Here is a 15,148-nt window from a genome sequence, read left to right on the forward strand (position 1 = left end):
TAAGACAAAATGATCTTCACTGTGAATCCTGTGCTCTTAGTCCTCGCTCTCCAACCAGTTGTGAAGGGGGATAGTAAGCACTAAGAGTATCTTCATCGCCAAAAAGGTAATTCTTCTCAATTGTGTGTATATTTTTAGTCCAGATGTTGGGATGCTGTAGTCTTATTCATTTGATCAGTTCTTTAGAAAGAACGTGTGCTGTGCGTTCTGAGGTCAGAGGCCCACGGGCTTGAGTTTAAAATCAGGCCCATGGCAATAGACTCTCTGGCAGGTAGTAAAGACCATCAATGATGGTTCACAACAGCCACATCACAGGTCTGATGCAAAAGATTGCCTTGGTCAGTCTCTCTCACTCTTTTACTCTCCCTCTCTGCTACCCCTTAGATTCCCTCCTCCCACCCCAACATAACTGGCCTTGGCACAAACTCTGCTGGCCAGGCCAGGTGAACCAGGCCCAGAGGAAGGCTTAGGTCTGCAGCTGTAGTCATTGAACCAGGCTGTTCCTGCCACTTATCCTACTAGACCCCTCAGAATGCTCCTGCTGACTAGTAGGGGCCCGAGCAAGGGACAGAGGGTGTGAGCAGGAGGCAGTCTCCAACAGATTTTTGTGTGGCTGTTAATCTGCTCCCTCGCGCCCCACCCCACCATCAACATGTCAACTTTTGAAGGTAATAGCTGAACAAGGGGGCATCGGGAGAGGTTTATCTCTGAGCAGGGCATTGCCGCCTCTGTGTCTTCAGCCTGGTGCCTGCATGGCTATGGAGGGGGGTAAGGGGCAAAGGGAAAGGAATGTATAGTGTATTACAAAAGATGATGTCACTCATTCTAATTGCCCCATTTTCGGGGAGACAAATATGGTATTCTTAGCTCCTACAAATGTCAGCAGCCCCATGTGTGAATATATGAACAAGAATGAGGCGCTATGCCCCCCGTTGGCGGAGCCGTTACCGCAAGTGTCAGCACGTCACCCAGGGGCATATCGCCATTAGCACCTGTGTAGTTCTCTACACAGGTTCTAATGGTGTTTTTAAAAAAAATATATATATATATAAACTTAATTTTGTTTCGCGGCCATCATCGACATGAAAACGGACTTCTGCTGACAGCAGCGTAGAGCAGGGCCGTGAAACAAAGGTCAGTTTCTTTTTGGCACCATTAGTACCTGTGTAGGAAACGACATGGGTGCTAAGTGATGAAGGGGGAGTGGTGGAGAGTAGGGAAGCACCCTAAACCAATGAAAATGCTCGGTGTACGGGCTTTCCTTGGTTAATGCAGCCTACTTTCTGTTCTGAGCATTTTTATTGGTTAACAGCGATGCCCTGCGTGCTAATGTTGGATAACACACAACCAGGGCAGGATGGTACATCCCAATTCACCTCCATGAACTTAGCATCCTGGCGCTTGAGGACATAGAATTCTAACATTCAGACATTTGCACCTATCAGCAAAGATGTGTGAATGCCCTCACGGAAAAATGTGCAACATAACATAGGTGCATGCTTAGCAAATGCAAGTGATTTGTCATTTATTTTATTTTTCATTTTATTGTTTGCTTGTTAGACGCTTAAACAATAAGAAAATACTGTTTCAAAGTTCCCACAGGGCAAGGGAGGTATCAGGAGTGGGAAATACATTAAAGAACATTAAAAACACAATCTATAAGCAGTGGGGGGAAGAGGAAAAAGGACGAATTTACTATGCCTTGTGAGTATGTGCAAGTGCAGCAAGGAAAAAGGCAGGGGGTCAGTGCTGTGGAGTCTGAGCTCCTGGTTGAGCCACAGATGAAGTGCTAGGAATGTTGAGTGCTACACAGCCTGGAGCCGCGAGGAGTCTAAGTGTGAGCCTCCAGGGCGGAAGGTGGAAGTGCAAGTGCAGAGGATAGACAGGAGCTGGGTCGATTGGGTGCGGGAGTTCAGGGCCCTGAGGGTGCAGAAGGACCCAGGACACCAATCGCAGCAACTGTGGGATAAGCAGGGGAGAGAAGAAGGGAAGGAGGAGGTAAAGAGGAAAGTCTTAAGGAACTTCCGGAATGTAATTTAAGAAGATCCTGCTCCAGGCGCATAGGGTGGGGGCGGCTGTTCCATAGCGGGGAGCCAGCTGAGGAAAGCAAACGACCCCCGGCCTTCTGTTTAGCAAAACACTTTAAACACAGAGTTAGAGCCAGAGGAGTGTGGTGGTCTGGGGGAGGGGGAGTATTTAGTAAGATAAAGCTGAACATAATACTTAGATGGAAAAATACTAATAACACTGCGTTGCTAAGATGGCTGCCATACCACTTCATAATGGTCGACTTGGCAATCCGAAAGGAATACGCTCTATTCCAACACAGAGGTCTGCGCTGGGAAATTCCTGTGCTAATGGCAATTATGGAGATTTTAAAATGGCGACTTGTCATTATAAAAATATCAGCTCAAGGCCGAAGCCTTAATGTAGTGCTTTAAAGACTCCTGGTTCTGGCGTCTGCGCAAATGCATGAGCGTGATATTGGGATCCTGTCTCTGGAAGAGGTCTCCATCAGTGTCCTTGCGCGCTGCGGGGCACGCTCTGGCAGTGGGTGCATGTATCCATCTTATTAATGGACGGTGGTAGTTTGCACGGACCCAATGGCATTTCTTTTTGCGGCAACTAAGCCACTGACCTTAGTTTCCTTTGAAGGACCTCAATAAGATACAAACACAGATCTCTATACATTATGGGCCTGGGCGTTGCTAGGGGGGGGCTAAGGGGGCTATAGCCCCTGATCTTTTGGTTGTAGCCCCGGATAGAATCTCAGGAGCTACAGCCAAAAGACTAGCTAGCCCCCAGTCCCAACAGTTCCGACATCAGCTTAGCCCCAGGTCTTTTCCAGACCTAGCAACTCCCCTGTGGGCCTGATTCAAAGAGTGTTTTCCTATGGGGTGGTGCCATTATAAAAACGCTTCTGTGAATCAGGCCCTTTATGTCAGATGTGTCGTTGGATCGGATCTATGCGATTACTGCGAATTTAAAATACCGAAAACGAAAATGTCCAATTTTCTTTTTTCCCCCTCACTTGTCACCGCTATTATATGTGGGGGAGAACCACCAGTCCCCCCTTTTTTGTATTACCCTGCCTTCCCACATATAATTGCAGTGAAATGCACAGTAAAAACATTGACATTTTCGTCCTCGGTATTTCCTCGGTATTTTCAGCTGCGCAGTAATGGGGTGATACCGTCTGAACTACTTACACAGAACTGAAGAGTTTAGAAACACTGGCTGTTTTGTAGCATGTAACAAACAAATTAGGGGAAATGCAATTGGCAAGGCTGGATTGGCAAAATTGATTGTGTGATGAATCCCAGAATGTTATAAACTAGCTAACCGAAAACCTAACAATATAACAAATGCACATTGCACTAGTGTAAAAGGGGTAATCCCTTGGTATGTTGCTAACATACTCTGGCATTGCCTGCAGGCAGCCAATTGGAGTGCAGTACATACATTTACTAAGCATGATTGTATGTATACTCCGACTGGAACAGATGCACATGTAGTTCTGAACAATGTATTGAATAATGTTCCAATATGCCACTCAACTCCCCAGGCGGTGTACATACTGACTGATGGCTAGTCTATGCACAGCATATGAATTGAACACAGTATCAAGCTGCAAAAGAAACAGTAGATCTGCAGTTTCACATCTGCTTATAGTCACATGAGCCCGCTAAACCTCTCTTATGGTTTAATGAGTTATATAGGTTAATGAGCTACATAGAATGCTTAAATGTAAATAGTTCATTTAGTTATTTTATTTTTTTATTTTATAAAGCGTACAAACAGCCCGGGGGCATCGAGGCACTGTTACAGGAAGACGACTTAGTTACATGGAGCAAACATAAAAGTGTTACATGTGGAAAACATTATACGCATTACATACAGTTGGGTATTAACGTGTGGTACTTTACTTGGCATAGAGTGCGTTAGCTAAACAGTTAGAGCCAGAGCTACATATAGAACTTCTTAGAAACACAGCACTTAGGAATATGTTGTTGCACCTGGGCGTGTGTTGGCTGGAGCTGGCATGTGAAGCTGTAGGTCATTGTGTGAGGTTGCACGCAGGCGCATGCAAGGCTTTGCCTGGGAATTGCACGCGTGTAATTAGCCATCTGAGGCTGAAATGAGCATAGCATTAAGCTGCACAAACAAGAAGAAAGGACAGCCGATCCATTTCACCTCTTGCAACACTGGCTGATGAACGCAGTGCAGGTTTGGACTCTGGGGATGGGATTATTTAAATTGATGAAATAGATGTATTCGTCTTCTTGTCCTGCAATTGGGTATGTACAAGGTGCATGTTCACGTAGTACATGCAAAAGGGTTTGAGGTAGGGTGAAATTAACATTTTTGTATCATCAAGTAGAGCCTTATGATTCTCCTTCCTTTATAGCCAGCAACATGGCAATTGACAGAGATAACGATCAGTGCACTGTGTTTGAAGGGACAGCAAGAAAGTTAGTGATATTACAAAATATATCAGACAAAATATTTATAAAGTGACCAAAACCTACAATAGATAAGAAATCAGATTTGACCGGAAGCAGTTACAATGGGTTGACTTCGAGTGACATTCTGACCAGGTTGTGGGATGGGGGGAGTAAATGGAGCAGTCGCCATGGACAATACATGGGTGGACATGCATAGATTAAGGACAACCAACATTGGACATTTTTAAGTGCAGTTAGGCACTACAAATACAGGCCTTCTCAAGGAAATGTGCCACAGTGTGGCATAGAAAACCTGGGTATCACAGTTTCAAAATTAGGAAGAAGCAGTGAGCACATGTTTATGAATGATGCTTTATTGGCGACAGAACACAGAGACATGAGTGTATTTTTAATTACCTGCTTTCCTCTCTGCAGAAAGGGAGGTTAGAAGAAGGCCTATCTTTTAACGGAGCCAAATCAGGAAACGTCTCTACAGCAAATCCTTGCGAGGATGGGAGATAATGGGTGTGTATGGCGAAATCTACTCCAAACAACCTAATGTCCTGACTCCAAAGTCCAATTCCCTAGTATAAATCTCAAAGTTCTCTGAGTGTCAGCACCCAGGACCAGGGCTCAAGTCGAGGGTAAACGCGGGGGGACGGAGTTCCCCCACTTTATGCAGAGGGTGGACTCAGTCCCCCCAGCTAAAATGAGAAACATTGAATATATGAATTAAGTTCAACCTCGGGGATCAAACCAGCGTGGGCAGATTTGTAGGCTGGAGACTTCATCACTGCACTACATAACAATGAAAAATAAACAACTAAAGGTGATGTCCCATTTAGGTACTGCAAGTCCCAGGGAAAACATTTGTATTGGTTCTTCGAGTTTAAACCATGCACACCTTTTAAAGTTTTCAAAAACACTATTAGAAGAAAATATCCTCCCTCGGTTTTGTGTGTGTGTTGATTTTATGGAAGGCAAATGTCATTCATCCTGTTCAATTTGGGTGGTTATGCAAAGCGCCAATTTAATGAAATGTGCATATTTCACCTTGATATGCGAATTCCTGTCGACGTCACATCCCATTGCATTTGTTGATGAGTCCCCCCCACTTTAATTTTTTAGGACTTGACCCCTGCCCAGGACACTGTCCTTCAAGTCACTCACAGCCTCTCAGTGGTTTGACGTCTGTCATTTCTTTTGTCTTGTTCTAGGCCTCTGCATCTTTGCCTTTGCCCTGCATCGCTCCCTGAACAATGTGATTGCCTTGATTTTGCCACATTGTGCAACACCTGTAATATTCCCTTTGGGCGCTAGAGGTTGCTGCAGATGTGTAGCCATGGGAAAAAGTGTAACATGCCCCACTTACCCTAGGGGTTGTAGCAGATTTGTCCCCTTGGCCACAACTATTAACATATCCCACCGAAGGGTTGCTCTGGGATTTACAAGTAGGTCCCCACTCCTCCCACCCCAACTTCCCCCCACACCGAGTTCTCAAGCGTTGCGTATGTTTCTTTAGCTTTGAATGGTGGGTTTGCAGCTGCCACAACACTCTGGGCTTGACCCTTGGTTGGCTTCTTCTGTTATGCTTCTCATCAAGACTTGACACCTGCCATCCTCTGGCCCCAGGATCAATCTCAGAATTCTATCCTAACACCCACACAGCCGGAACATGTCTGTCTCCTTTTATACAGGTGGAGGAAAAGTCATTGGAGCAAAGAAGAATTTGGTTTCTGTGTCCGCTTCTCCATTAGTTTTGTTTCATGTGATTGGCTCTTGCAAAATAGTTTGACTGCCTTCCAAGAAGTCGATTCCTTTCTTCCATTCAAACTAAGGTGTTGTAGATTCTTTGGTGAGCTGAACCTGCTCATATCCTGCTCATATCCTGGGCCCTGTTCGCCATATAAGGGTCAGGTTTGCATGTGATGGAGGTCTGTGGAGTGGCCTCTGACTCCCTTGTTCGCGGGTAAGTGTGATCTTCACTAGTCAGCGGTCGCTCACTCAGCATGGATGCTAGATGTCTGAATATTCCCGCTTTTGTCTGCCATTTGGGATCCATCAAGGTATGTGAGCACGACGTGAACTGGATTTCCAGACCCACCCTATGCATGGAAGTGACAACAGAGCTTTAAAAGTTTGGGGAATCATTCACCAGATTTAAAATAATTTCCAGATCTTGTTGGAGGCTGTGTTTCTTGGGAAGGTTTCACTTATGGAGCCCTGGGGCAATCTGAACATGACTCTGGGCTTTCAATAGGCACATATGTCTTAAGTAGATATACTGGTCCTTCCCCAACATGGATAGCCACTGATCCACTGAAACACCCGAGGGGTTGGGGGGGGGGAGCTTTGGCGGGTCCTCCATTTGTTGCCTCCATGGGGAAGCATCAAAGAGTAGCCAGATCCCCGGGGTCCCCAAAGTTCCAGTCCCCCTCTCTGGGCACCATGCATGCGACTACATCATATGCATACCAAGAGTAACGCCTTCCCTCCTGGATTTAATTTTATTTGTATTAGAAGAATTGGCAGGAGTTGGGAAAAAATACATACCAGGTTGGGACAAGTGGCGTGTTAAATTTCTAAACCCGATGTTTGCTTCAAGGAGTTCTAAAGCCAGATAATTATTTTAACCATAACACAGGCTTCAGTCAGCATGCATGGAAGTAAACATATAATCGTGAGGGCACATGAATGGGACAAGCAAGGTATGTTGGTTACACTATCCGCAGACAAGGATTAAAAAATCGTGTTGCCCTGTCTTGGAAGGAGAAATATTCTTTTTGAAAAGATCTTTTCACAAAAAGGTTGCTTCAGAAAGACCGCTCTGTGACTGCAATGTGCGAGGCAATGTGGGTTTTTCGCTTTTTGTAGGCCGCCCAAAATCGGCCGAAAAAATCTATCTTTTTGTTGTGCGACCTGAAAAAAGGGAAATTTTCACATAGAAGCGAAATATTTGGTCGAGCATGAAGAAACATGGGTTAAACACATGTTCTACGTTGCAGTGCAGTCCCACGGAAATGTACTTGAACTTTTATTCTTGATCATCTCATTGCCGGGTATTATAAATTGGAAGATATTTACATTAAGTTTGAGATGCCATTCCGTAGATTTGTATTACTTTGGTTACGTTGGAACTTATTTTTATTTTTTCAATGTGTGCCAATTACGTTTTATTTAGGAATTATTAACATTTTAAATGTACACAGACAGCATAGCAAGAGACTGTTTAACGAATAACGACATCGTTCTTCCAATAATGACTTGGTACGGTTTAAGTGAGCCCATTTTTGTTGCCTTTGCTGATAGTCCATAACTATACATTATTAACAGCAAAGTCGATTACCGTTCGCGCCAATCGGTTCTGTGGAAATATGTCAGGTCTGGCATAAAACTGGAAGAGTTAATAAGGTGGGGTGGAAGTTTCAGATAAAGGAGGTGGTATCTTGTATGGGGGTTTTGCAGGAAAACGGAATTTATAAACAGTTATAATCCTTAATCAGTTTGTTCAGGAGCAGTTGGTTTTCCCAAGCCAAGATGGTCAAGAGTGCCTGGGCATTGATTGGCTGAAACTTTACATGGGAATTGCTGGCAACATTCTAAACTGCTTTCATAATTGGCTTCATGCAGGGAGGTCCAGTTTTAGTTTCACTCTACTAATCAGCTCTTATTAGGCCATCAGGAACCTTGAAAGAAATGTTTGCCATGAAGTGCAGGCTTGAAAAGCCTTCGTGGGACAACAGGAGAGTTACAGTGGGAGCGCAGTATTTCTGGCATGAAAGGTACTATATAAGACTTTCAAGTCAAGTTTTTTAATTGAAGTTTCAGTTGTTACAGTAGCCTTTGTGGAGAATGTGTAAATAGTGACTTTGTAATTCAGCATCCGTGTGAGACAGCCACTGCAGCGCATTCACCGTAGGTCATCAGATTAAAGAAGCTCATTCATCGCATTCAGTCGGAGGAAATAGTGCATTACGAGTATGGCAGTAAGCAGTAAAATTGGAGGTAATTCCATTACTGCCAACTTTACCTCTAGGCCAAATTCTGAGTCACAGAAAGTTGGCATTAATTCCACCAGCGGAAATACCTCCAGCGGTAAATCCTCCAAAAATTGGTGGAATGAGCCCTGGGGCCAATTCCGTCAGCAGAAATTCAGTCTGCGGAACTTCAACCACTGGGCACAGCTGTAACCGTAATTCCCCTGATTATCAACGGAATTGCCGCCATTGGGTCAGGTTTCGGGAGTAATTCCACCACGGCAGAGTTACCACCAAACTCGTAATGAGGCCCATGTTTTAACAACACGCTACTGAGAGACAGGATGTGGTGGAGGATAAAAAGATGGTAAAGTTATCTTCTGAGTGAGGTGAAACTCAGAAACAATTTTGGGAAGAAAAGTGGGCTTCACTTTCAGTACCACTTTGTCTTTATAAAAGATAGTGGAAGGAGGTTTGCAGGATAAGGCATGTAGATCACTCACCCTTCGGGCATAAGTAATTGCTACTAAAAAGATTGTTTTTAGAGTTTGTAGCCTCAAGGGACAGGAGTGTAAAGGCTCAAAAGGAGCTGCCATCAAAAACTTTAACACTAAGTTGAGATCCCAAAGTGGGACTTGAAAAGGGTTTGGAGGGAAAACATTAGTTAGTCCTTTCAAGAAATGTACTACTAGAGGTATCTTAAAGTAAGATACTTCCTCGGAAGTGCGCTTGAAAATAAAAAACGCTGCCAAATATCCCTTGATGGTACCAATCAGGAGCCCTAGATTTGCGAGATGCAACAAACATGATAACACCATATGTGTATTACAAGTAAACGCGTAAAGATTCTTATCTCTACGCCAGCTGCAAAACTTATTCCAACGGCAGCGGTATAAAGATTTGGTTACTGGCATTCTGGCCAAAAGCAAAATCTCCATTATGTCATCTGGAGGTCCCAATCCTTGTATCTCAGCCTCTCAGAAACCATGCGTGAATGCTGAGTGTCATGATATCTCTTGCGAGAGAAGGTCCTCCGTTTGTGGAAGAAGTATCGGAGGGTAGATGGACATGTCCATAAGGTCCAGGTACAATGTTCTCCTGGCCCAATTCGGAGCAATTAGGATAATTTGTTTCCTGAACTTTCTCGGCCTACTGATTACCTGAGGAACCACGGGGACTGGAGGAAACGCATATAGGAGTGGAAATTCCCAGTCCACTACGAAAGCGTCTCCTAGAGCTCCTCTTGGGTCTAATTCCCTTGAGCAATAGAGTTCACACTTCCAATTGGCACCGGTAGCGAACAGATCCACTTGAGGGGTTTCCCAAAGGGTGAAGGTCTCTTGAAGGACTTCCTGAGCTAGTTCCCACTTGTGGGAGACTGTGCTCTTCCTGCTCAGAGCGTCCGCTGTCGTGGTCTTCTCTCCGGCTAGATGAACTGCCGACAGAGAGATTCCTTCTTGTATTGCCCAGAACCAGAGCTCCATTACCTCTCTAAACAGTGGTAGTGACCCTACACTTCCTCTCTTGTTTAGGTAGTACATGGCCACTGTGTTGTTCGTCATTATCAGGACATTCTTTCCCCATACAGATTGCAGAAAGGCCTTCAGCGCTAGTCTGATTGCCCTCAGCTCTAAAAGTTTTATATGTAGTTTGGACTCGGATGTAGACCAACGACCACTGATTGTTGGATTGTTGGTATTGGCTCCCCACCCCGTGAGTGAGGCGTCTGTCACTACTGTTATCTCCGGCCATGGATGCCAAAAGGGTTCTCCTTTCGAGATGTTCTCCAGACAGGCCCACCACTGAAGATCCAGTGAGACTCTGCTTGCGATTTGTAGGAGGTCTGACATCCTTCCTGATAATTGTGACCACTGAGTTCTGAGAGCCCATTGGAGAGATCTCATTCTCAGGCGAGCCTCTGGCACCAGAAAAATGCTGGATGCCATGAGGCCGAGCAACCTCAGAAAATCGAAGGCCGGTAGACGCTGAGCATTCTGGACTTTGATCACCATCTGCAGAATGTCTTGAGCTCTCACCTCTGGTGGCGAGACTTTTCCCAGGGATAGATCCAGGACTGCTCCGATGAACTGGAGTTTTTGTGATGATATCATGTGGGACTTCTTGAAGTTGAGGGAGAAGCCCAGTCTGTGGAGGAAGTGGCAGGTGTAGCTCAGATGATCCAGGGCTTGTTCTGGGGAACTGGCCCTGATCAGCCAATCGTCCAGTTAGGGGTAAACATGAATTCCACCCCTCCTGAGACTCGCTGCCACAACCGCCATCAAATTGGTAAAAACCCTTGGGGCGCAAGTTAACCCAAAAGGCAGACTCCGAAAATGATAATGAGAACCGCCAATGGCGAACCGCAGGTACTGTCTGTGCTTAAGATGGATCAGCACATGAAAGTAAGCATCCTGAAGGTCCAACGATACCATCCAATCCTGAAGCTTGAAGGCCTGAAGGATCTGAGAAAGGGTTACCATCTTGAACTTGTCCTTCGTGAGGAACGTGTTCAAGTCTCTTAAGTCCAAGATGGGTCTCAATGCTCCGTCCTGTCTGGGTATTAGAAAATATGGGGAGTGCCAACCCTTGTTCCTCTCCACTACAGGTACTGGTTCTATAGCACCTTTCTCTAGCAGGGTTAAAATCTCCTGCATTAGGAGTGGATCTGGAACTTTCAAAGAGTTGTTCCCCATTGGATGACTCTGAGGTTTTTGCAGAAGGAGGCAGTAACCTTGGGCAAATATTTCCAATGCCCATGCATCTGAAGTAATAGCCTGCCATTCTGTCAGATGCTGGGACAATCTGCCTCCTACTGCAGTCTTGTGAAGAAAGACCTCAGAGGGGTTTTGGAGTGGCCGACACGGTGGCTGAAGGTTAGGTAGCCGCTGCTGTGGCGGTCTTAGTATTCCTTCCCTGTATACTGCGGGGGAATCTTCTTTGTCCTCTTTGAGCTGACTGTCCTCTGCCGCTTCCAAATGTGGAGCAGTGGTGAAAGGACCAACCCCTCCAGGGTGTACCAGTGGGGTGGCTTGGAGTCTGTCTGATTGCAGCATCAAGGGATTTGGCTGCCGCCTTGGAAGTTTGCAGCTTCTCCAAACTCTCATCAGCTTTCTTGCCAAATAAATGAGTGCTCTGAAAGGGCATGTTGAGAAGCCTGGTGGCAAGTTCCCTTTGCATATGTCAGCTTAGAGGAGGCTAAGGGAATGGCACAGGGGCCATGGTTTGAGTGTTTAGCCTGTTCTGTGGGGTTGCAGTTAGTTTATTACCTTAACTACATTGGCATACATCTGATTTTGTCCCTATCCAAGATAGTGTTTCGGCTGGGCAGCATTGATTGGCTAGAGAAGCTGGCGAGGTAGTTTGGAACCTCAGGAGGGGTTCTAAACTGCCTTTCATTCTAGCTCCATGCCAGAGAGGACACATCAGTAGGAAGCTCCAAAGAAAGTTATTAGGAATTCAAAGTTGACTACAGTAAAAACCGGAAACCAAGAGGTCCAGAGCAAGAGGAAAACAACACTAAGATAAGTGCATGTAAATATACTTTGAAAGAGCACATTTTGTGATTCTTTTTCAAGAAAAGTTCCAAAGCTCAAGGATTGGTAACTATCACAGAGTTAAGTTTTGGAAGTGCAAGTTCTTGAAAAAACCGTGTGTTTCAAAACTGTTACTGAAGTAGAGAAAAGATTACTTGCAGAGAAGCTGTGGGTTGCAAAGCGTGCGTTCCACAGCTGCTGAGGGAGGCGATTTTATTACAGCTTTGCAGGCGTTCTACAGTGCGTCATTGAGTAGATTATTCTCAGGATCTGCGTCGGATCGCACTGTTTGTGTACATAGTTCATTCAGGTGCGGTCACGCTAGAGGAAAGGACTCATTGGCGTGTCTCTGCGTCCATAGGGCTTCATTGAATGTTTACATGTGAGCCCATTGTCCTTATCTCAGTAACCACGCAGTTATTTATGCGCAAAACGGGTCGGGCTGCTGAAGGAAGGCATCTGAGGAGTTGCTGACATGTAGGAACCCTGTCAGTTTCACGGAGCGCCCCTGCACAGAGTAAAAAGAAGTCAGGAACTCTTGTCAGTTTCACAAATTGCCACGGCTCTGAGTTAAAGAAGTCAGAAACTTTGTCTGTTTCACAGTGTGCCACGGCACCGAGTTAAAGAAGTGAGTGACTCTGTCTGTTTCACGGAGTGCCAGGGCTCTGAGTAAATTAGAAGTTTCTTTTCAAGGTTAGCATAACCAGTTGATTTTTTCACGTTTGAAAGTTATTCAAGGTTAAAGACGTTGAGCAATTCTTACAGAAAAGAAAAAGCAGATCATTAAAAAGAGAAGGTTTAAAAGCCAAGACTCAATTATCCAGGAAAGCTGAGAGCTCAAAGGGTACTGAACAGAAAGTTTCCTGAGTTTTAAAAGACCCATGGTTAAAGTGTACTTTCAGAAACTTCAAGCATCAGCAGCATCAGAGCAGAAGTTCGTTCCATTCTTTACCCAAGAGTAGCCTCCAAGCTAGGGGCAGAGGTAGTCAGGTAAAGCTGAGGAAAGAGTAAAATATTCTGGGAAGACCTGTGGTAAATTTCAGATGCATAGCTCTCAACTCACACGCTTTTGGCGGGTGTCACCCGCCTTATAAAAGGCTGACTCACCCGCCAAGCCTCCACACTCCCATTCATTTCAATGGGCGTCTCACCCGCCAGAAACAAAATCGGGTGATTTCACCCGCCTTTGCAACACAAATGGTTGAGAGCTATGCAGATGCTTAACCTGGATGTTTTTGTTGCAGGTCATCCAGAACAGACAGTGAGGTCCTCGAATTGGAGATTGTTGAGGGAGGCCGGACCGTTTGTTATTTTATCCACTTGCCCATTCCCCCGGCCTGATCAGTTCAGTAGTTGTAGAATTATCAGACTGCTGGAAAAAACAGACAAGGCCGACTGGAGGACTATTCATCTGCTCATGCTGGACTACAGCATTGGGACCTGAGACCAGGATTGTACGTGTTTGGGGCAAATCCTCACTTTCTCAACCAGGCAAATCTGTGCATCACTATACTTGCCGCCATAGCTCTGCTGATACTGTCAACAGAGTCGAGGCCTGTCTGGAGGGATTCGCACATTGCATCTTTCCCATTCTTGATAACGTTAAGGAATACATCTCGCTCTTCCCCTTTGGGGATATGGTCAGCCAACATAGAAATGCACTCCCAAAGGGTGTGTGCAAACCTTGCTAACGTGTACGTAGCATTCGCCGATTGCATGGCCATACTCCAGGCCGAAAAAACGTTTTGGGCCATGGTGTCTTAACGCTTGTCATCCCTATCCTGAGGTATTGTAGGATAGGCATTTTGCCTACTCATGGAGGTGGCCACCTGAACCACCAGGCTTTCTGATGTATGGTGCTTGGAGAGGTAATAAGGGTCTGAGCTTGAAACTCTGTACTTGGTCGTCAATATCTTATTGACAGCCCGAATGACCTCTGGTGTTTCCCAGTTAGTAGTCACACGCCCTTGTAAGGCTTGATGAAAAGGCACAATTGGGTCCTCTTGTGGGCCACTGTCCAAGATATCGATAAGACTGTCTTGTTCAAAGACTGGTGTAGGTCTTGACCACCCCCATGTACTCCATAACCCTTGACATCAGTTGCCTGTATGTCACTTCTGCATGGTCACCTGGGTCAGCCCTGCCAAATTCAACCTCTGGTGAGGTGTCTATTCCACTAGCCTCATGAAGGCATTCCAGTAAGTTCTTCATGCGTGAATCTTCTGAAATCAGTGTCTCAAGCACAGATGGTGTTCCATATTCTAACCCAAAAGGCCTGACTTCATCAGAAGATTCTTCTGCATCTTCATAAATAGAAGAGAGGGATTTGAAGAAATCAGATGGTGGCAAAGGCATGTAAGTCTTTTCCAGTGAAGTTGTCATGATATTTGTGGTCAGGGGAGCTGAAATCATCGAGACCGTTGACGGCTTCGACACGTTTGCAATTTTTGAAACATTAACAACTTTCTCAAATTAACCTAAGGTGACGCGCCATCTGCTGTTAAAAGCTAAAACAATCCTTCTCTAGGCTTCGGCAGGTGTGTCGATAGCTTTGATGGTTGCAGCAAAGACTTCAGCATATATAGCGTTGAGGAGGTCAACACTCGAAGCATCGATGGCTTCTCCAAAGTTATCAGCGTCATTGACGCACCTTTCGACCCTGATGATGAGTCTTTCGGCATTGATGACGCTGATGGCTCAGTCCTCGAGGGGACATTTTCTCGACTCGAGGGATTTTTTGATCACTCTCGAGAAGTCTTATCAGCTGGGTCTGAAGACGCATGGTTCTTCTGCTTACAAGGTCTTTTGACCGGAGCGTGTGTTTTTGGTATAGTCGAGGGGGGCAAGGCTGCGTTCTCGAACACCTTTAACATCCGTAACTCTTCCCACTGGGCCAGTGAACTAGATTTAGTTCCGGTAAGGAACTTGTAGATGAGGAAGATGGCGAACTATAACACTGTTTATTTCCGTGTCTAGAGGGCAAGTGGTGTGACCCACTTCGTGACGGGGAACGTTTGTTCTTTCTTCGACGAGGAGAAGCTGTTCTCGACTCGTCCGAAGTTTTTTGCTTTTTTGATGGCGTAGAAGGGGATTTTTGGGTCCTACCTGCTGCCAGCTTCCCTCTACGCTCTCTCTGGACGTTGGCTGTCATAGAAAGGCAGTCTCCGTACTCAGATGGTGGGTGAGTTGACCC

This window comes from Ambystoma mexicanum, chromosome 8 (genome assembly GCF_040938575.1).
Source record: "Ambystoma mexicanum isolate Mex_15411 chromosome 8, UKY_AmexF1_1, whole genome shotgun sequence".
Taxonomy (NCBI): domain Eukaryota; kingdom Metazoa; phylum Chordata; class Amphibia; order Caudata; family Ambystomatidae; genus Ambystoma; species Ambystoma mexicanum.